Genomic DNA, 5,930 nt, shown 5'->3' on the forward strand with positions numbered 1-5,930 from the left:
AGGCACGCGCCCACCACCCAACGGAAGGGAAGGGGCGGGGGGGGAGACGACCGAGCGCTCGCTCTTCCCCCCCCCTCCCCACTGCCGCGGGAGCACCGGACGTGCTAGAGGAGACAGCGACCCGCCGAGGCGGGCGCGACCCCGCGGACCGAGGCCCCTGCCGGGGCGGCTCGCTCTGCAGCAGGCGGAAGGGCGGCACGGAGAGCCCTACACGGCGGCGGCGCCAGCGCCGGAGGGGGACGCCCCCCTGCCGCCCGCGGCACGCCTCCAGGCCCGCCCGGGCAGACGCGGCCCGGACACGCTTTTCTTCCCTCGCTTTGGCCCGGTTTCTTTCGCGGCTCGACCGCCCTCGCCGCCCAGCGCTGCTTGCGGCCGGCACCCACGGGCACCCGGACCGAGGTCGGCACCGGCGCCTCGGCGTGGTTTAGGACACCTGGTGGCTCGCGGGGCCACGCGGCTGTCACACAGCCTGGTTCGGTAAGGAAGGCCCAGGAAACCCCCCCCCGCGCCGAGCGGCAGCAGGACAGGGTGAGGTGACACGGGGGAGGCACGCGCCTCGCCGCCGTCGCCACGGCCCCCTTCTCGCTCGGGGGGGGGAAGAGACTAGGACGATACCTCGCTCACAGCGGGGAAGCGAATTGGAAAGGAGACCGCCCTGCCTGAACACCGGACGCCACCGCGGCTCCCTATTACGGGGAGTACAGCAGAGCCGGCCCGCCGGGGGCCCTTTCCGACGCGACCCCAAGTGCCTCATCGATCAGCGAAGGCCACAACGGCCACGGGTCCTGGGACAGCGACAGCCACCGCGCGCCTGCCCTCGGCCACCCGCAAGCGGGCGGGCGGACGACGCGGGGCTCTGCGTGCGAGCGAGCAGGGGCGACATCCGTGACAGGTGCTCCGGCGGCTTCAACACCGGCAGAGCCGGCTCGCCGCGAAGCCTGTCCGACGTGCCCGAGGCCAGCCTCAGTAGGCTACGCCTCCGTACCGGTACCAGTCGAGGGGGTGGGGGACCGGGTGCGCGGGATGTGCCCCGCCACCGCCGCCACCCACCCGCCACGCACAAGGATTCCCTTCAGCCGACTCGGCTGGACCGGGGTAAAGCCGCGACAGGCTCGACTCCGCCGGTCTTCCAGCGTTCAAGTGCCGGCGGCCGCCGCCGGCCACCGGCCTTTGCCCAACAAACGCAGGGAACAGGTTACCCCGGAGGGAAAAAGCCAGGTGTGGAACAGCTCAGGCGGGGGGCCGGGGGAAAGCCGCTGAAGGCTCAGGACACCCCGCCGGCCATCTGCATCCGGCTGCCGGACACCACCACCGGCCAAAAACAAAAAAACGTGCTGTACCCGCATCGCGGGCTCCGGCTTAGGGCCAGAGAGCAAAGGAACCGAGGCGCCGACCAACCTCGCTCACAGCACCGTGCAGACCTCCCCTTCACTGAGCCCGGCTGGTACAAACCAGGGACGCCAGGAGCAGACCGGACACCGCAGGCCGCCCCACGTATGGCATCTGCACCAGGAAAAAAAGAAAGCGGAAAAGAGGACCGAGGCGCCGCCGCCTCGCCTTACCATCATCCGGCTTCTCAGGGGACCAGAGTGGTGGGGGGGGGGGGTAGCCGCTGAAGGCTCGAGACACCCCACCACGGCCATCTGCACCCGGCTGCCAGCCAACACCGGCGGCCAAAAACGTACCGTGCTGTGCCCATGTCACGGGCTCCGGCTTAGGGCCGAGAGAGCAAAGGACCCGAGGAGTCGACTAGCCTTCGCTCACAGCACCGTGCAGACCTCCCTTCACCGAGCCCGGCCGGTAGAAACCAGGGACGCCGAGAGCCGGCCGGACACCACAGGCCGCCCCGCACGTATGGCATACGATACCGGCAACGAAAGGAGTAAACCAAGAACCAGGGAGGCGCCGCCGCCTCTCGCCTTACCATCGTCGGGCTCTCGGGGGGCCGGGGGGGGGGCCACCCACCGGTGGCTCGAGACACACCCCCCCCGGGCCGTCTGCATCCAGCTGCCGGCCACCGCGACCAGCCAAAACCGTGGCGTGCCCATGCCACGGGCTCCGGCTTAAGGCCGGCAAACAAAGGGAGCAGGTGCCGCCGCCGCCACCTCTCCTCCCATCCCCAAGGCCCCCTCAAGGAGCTGGGCAACAGCCCCCGACGGGCTGGAACCGTACGGAGCACCGCTGTGTCAACACACATACCGGCGCTCCCCCCCTCCGCCATCATCGGGCTCTCGGGGGACCGGGGGGGGACGGGGGTAACCACCCACGGTAGTCTCACAGCTCGGCTCCCCCCCCCCAGTATCCAGCGTTCAAGTGCCGCCAGCCGCCTCCGGCCACCGGTCTTCGGCCTCTCCCGTGCACCTCTGCCCGTCCTTTTCTCACCACTCGGCAGCGACCGCCCCAACGCCGCCCGGCTTCGTGCCGTTCGGCATCTCTCTGGGTGCTCTCGGTTCCGTGCACGCTCGCCTGACAGAGCACCGGCTTGAGAACCGTGCCCAATTCCCCGGGGGAAACCACCGTCTGCGGCCGCCCAGCATTCCACTTGGCCGGCTAAGCCGCGTGCCCTCGCTCGGTGGCGCTTGTCTGGAGCAGAGACGCCTCGTGCCCCTATATAAGGAGAATATGGGTCCGCGCCGGAAAGGGGCGCTTAAAGGCAGTGTCTGCCTGCCAGCGGGGGAGGCGCTGCAGAGACGCCGCCTCTTACGATGACCTAACTGGAGGCAGCGCGAAACAGCGACCCCTTGGAGGAACTGCCGGAGCCAACAGGTCTGCCCGCGCTCTAAGTCCCGACGGAGCCGGGTAGACCTGGCAGCCCTTTCTACGGACGCTGAGCCGGCCGCCGGCAACGTGGAGCCGGGTACACCTAGCGGCCACCGCCGGTCGCCTCGGAGGTGGGTAGACCTGACGGCCGCCTCACGCCCCGGAGGCGGGTAGACCTGACGGCCGCCTCACGCCCCGGAAGCGGGTAGACCTGACGGCCGCCACACGCCGCGGAGGCGGGTAGACCTGACGGCCGCCACACGCCCCGGAGGCGGGTAGACCTGACGGCCGCCTCACGCCCCGGAAGCGGGTAGACCTGACGGCCGCCTCACGCCCCGGAGGCGGGTAGACCTGACGGCCGCCTCACGCCCCGGAAGCGGGTAGACCTGACGGCCGCCTCACGCCCCGGAGGCGGGTAGACCTGACGGCCGCCTCACGCCCCGGAGGCGGGTAGACCTGACGGCCGCCTCACGCCGCGGAAGCGGGTAGACCTGACGGCCGCCTCACGCCCCGGAGGCGGGTAGACCTGACGGCCGCCTCACGCCCCGGAGGCGGGTAGACCTGACGGCCGCGTCGCGCCCCGGAGGCGGGTAGACCTGACGGCCGCCTCGCGCCCCGGAGGCGGGTAGACCTGACGGCCGCCACACGCCCCGGAGGCGGGTAGACCTGACGGCCGCCTCACGCCCCGGAGGCGGGTAGACCTGACGGCCGCCTCACGCCCCGGAGGCGGGTAGACCTGACGGCCGCCTCACGCCGCGGAGGCGGGTAGACCTGACGGCCGCCTCACGCCCCGGAGGCGGGTAGACCTGACGGCCGCCACACGCCCCGGAGGCGGGTAGACCTGACGGCCGCCACACGCCCCGGAGGCGGGTAGACCTGACGGCCGCCTCACGCCCCGGAGGCGGGTAGACCTGACGGCCGCCACACGCCCCGGAGGCGGGTAGACCTGACGGCCGCCACACGCCGCGGAGGCGGGTAGACCTGACGGCCGCCTCACGCCGCGGAGGCGGGTAGACCTGACGGCCGCCTCACGCCCCGGAGGCGGGCAGACCTGTCGGCCGCTTCACGCCCCGGAGGCGGGTAGACCTGGCGGCCGCGTCGTGCGAGACATTTTTGTTTCGATAGATGCCAATGAAATCCGAAAAAAAATAAATGAAAAGGGAAATTTTTTTTCTTAACGCACCCCCGCACCCCCGCGCCCCGCCGCGCTCTCATGTGCACGCAGCACCAGCCCCCCCACCCCCCCGCCCCGACCCGTTGGCTGCCATGCAGTCGCTGGCATCATTCGCTGCCCGCCCCCTCGGCCGCCAGTCAGCCCCTCTGCGCCGCGCCACTCCGCGCCGCACGGCGCCGCCCGCCACTCCCCCCCCCCGCTTCCCGCGGCTGCCAGGGGACCCGGCAGAAGCGGCGACGTTCCCCGCACCTCACCCCCAACGGAGACGCCCGTCTCGCTGGAGCGAGTTCGCATCGGGAACCGGGCGCTTTTCGCCGGGTCGGGGTCCCGGCGCTGCCGGGCGGTCCTCGGCTTCAGCTTTTGGTTTCGCAGCGTGGGTTTAGCTTTAGTCTCGGGGGAGGGGGGGTGGGGGGGGGGGTGGGGGTGCGTGTGTGTGTTTTTATTTTGTTTCTTTCCCCCCGCCTTTCGCTGTGCCGCAGAGGCGTGGGCACCGGGCGCCCTTCACCGGGTCCGGGTCCGGGTCCGGGTCCGGGTCCGGGTCCCGGCGTTGCCAGGCGCTCGCTGGCATTCGCGTTTAGGTTTTTTTCGACGGGGTTGGGGTGGGGGGGTGGGAAGGGGGCTCCCGGGCTTTATGTGTGGGAATAGGGGGTGTGGGGGTGTGTGCGCGCGTGTGTGTGTGTGTGTGTGTGTTGTTCGGATTGTTGTTTTGTTGTTTGTTCCCCCCCCCCCCCCCCCCCCGCCGCGACACACACGAGCTCGGACACACACGCAGAGACACAGAGAGAGAGAGAGAGAGAGAGAGAGAGAGAGAGCGCGCGCGCGCGAGAGAGAGACACAGGCGCGCACACACACACACGCACACACAGACACAGACACACACACACACACACACGCACGCACGCACGCGCACACACACAGACACCCCCAGCCCCCCACCCCCCCCAGCCCCCCGACCCCCACCGTCGCCCGCGCGCCCGAAGAGCCGTTGGTCCCCGCCCCACCGCTGCAACTCCGGAGCTGCAGGGCGGTGGGTGCGGCCGCCAACCGACCGCAGCCTCCTCGGCGCCGCGGAGCACTACGGCTGGGGGGTGGGGGATCGGGGGCGGTTTCTGTTACACCACCACCACCACCACCACCACCCGCCCTCGCTGCTCTCCCTCCCACCCCTTCGGCGTTCGTTTGGCTTTCAACCCGCGGCGGGAACGGAGCAGGCGGGCAGGAGGGCGGGCGGCCGAGCGACCGACTGAGGAAGGCGGGGAGCCGGGCCGCGGGCACGGCGCGGCAGGGACTCGGCAGCTGCGGGGGCTCAGCGTCCAAAACACGCGCCACCCATCATCGCCGCCGCCGGCGGGAGGCCCCTCCGGGCCCCCCGGCACGGAGGCGGCGGCGGCGACGCCGCTGGGTCCTAAGGTCTCCCGCCTTCCTTCCCTGGAGCGGCCAATGTGCTGCTGCTGGTGGAAAGCGGGCCGGAGGTAGGGGGCGGCCGGTCTCCTCGCGAACCCCGGGGGTGGCAGGGGGCGGCCGGTGTCACGGTGGACCTGGTGGCGGGAGGGGTGGGGGTTGGGGGGGGGTCGGCAGGGGGGTCGACAGAGCTCGTTGCGGCGGTGGGGGGGCGGGGGGGGGGGGGGGGTGGTGGGGGGGTGGTGTTGGTGGGGAGCGGTTTCTGTTGTTACACACACACCCCCGCCCCGTCGCTGCTCTCCCTCCCACCCCTTCGGCGTTCGTTTGGCTTTCAACCCGGGGCGGGAACGGAGCAGGCGGGCAGGAGGGCGGGCGGCCGAGCGACCGACTGAGGAAGGCGGGGAGCCGGGCCGCGGGCACGGCGCGGCAGGGACTCGGCAGCTGCGGGGGCTCAGCGTCCAAAACACGCGCCACCCATCATCGCCGCCGCCGGCGGGAGGCCCCTCCGGGCCCCCCGGCACGGAGGCGGCGGCGGCGACGCCGCTGGGTCCTAAGGTCTCCCGCCTTCCTTCCCTGGAGCGGCCAATGTGCTGCT

Source organism: Athene noctua, unplaced genomic scaffold, assembly GCF_965140245.1.
Source record: "Athene noctua unplaced genomic scaffold, bAthNoc1.hap1.1 HAP1_HAP1_scaffold_151, whole genome shotgun sequence".
NCBI lineage: Eukaryota > Metazoa > Chordata > Aves > Strigiformes > Strigidae > Athene > Athene noctua.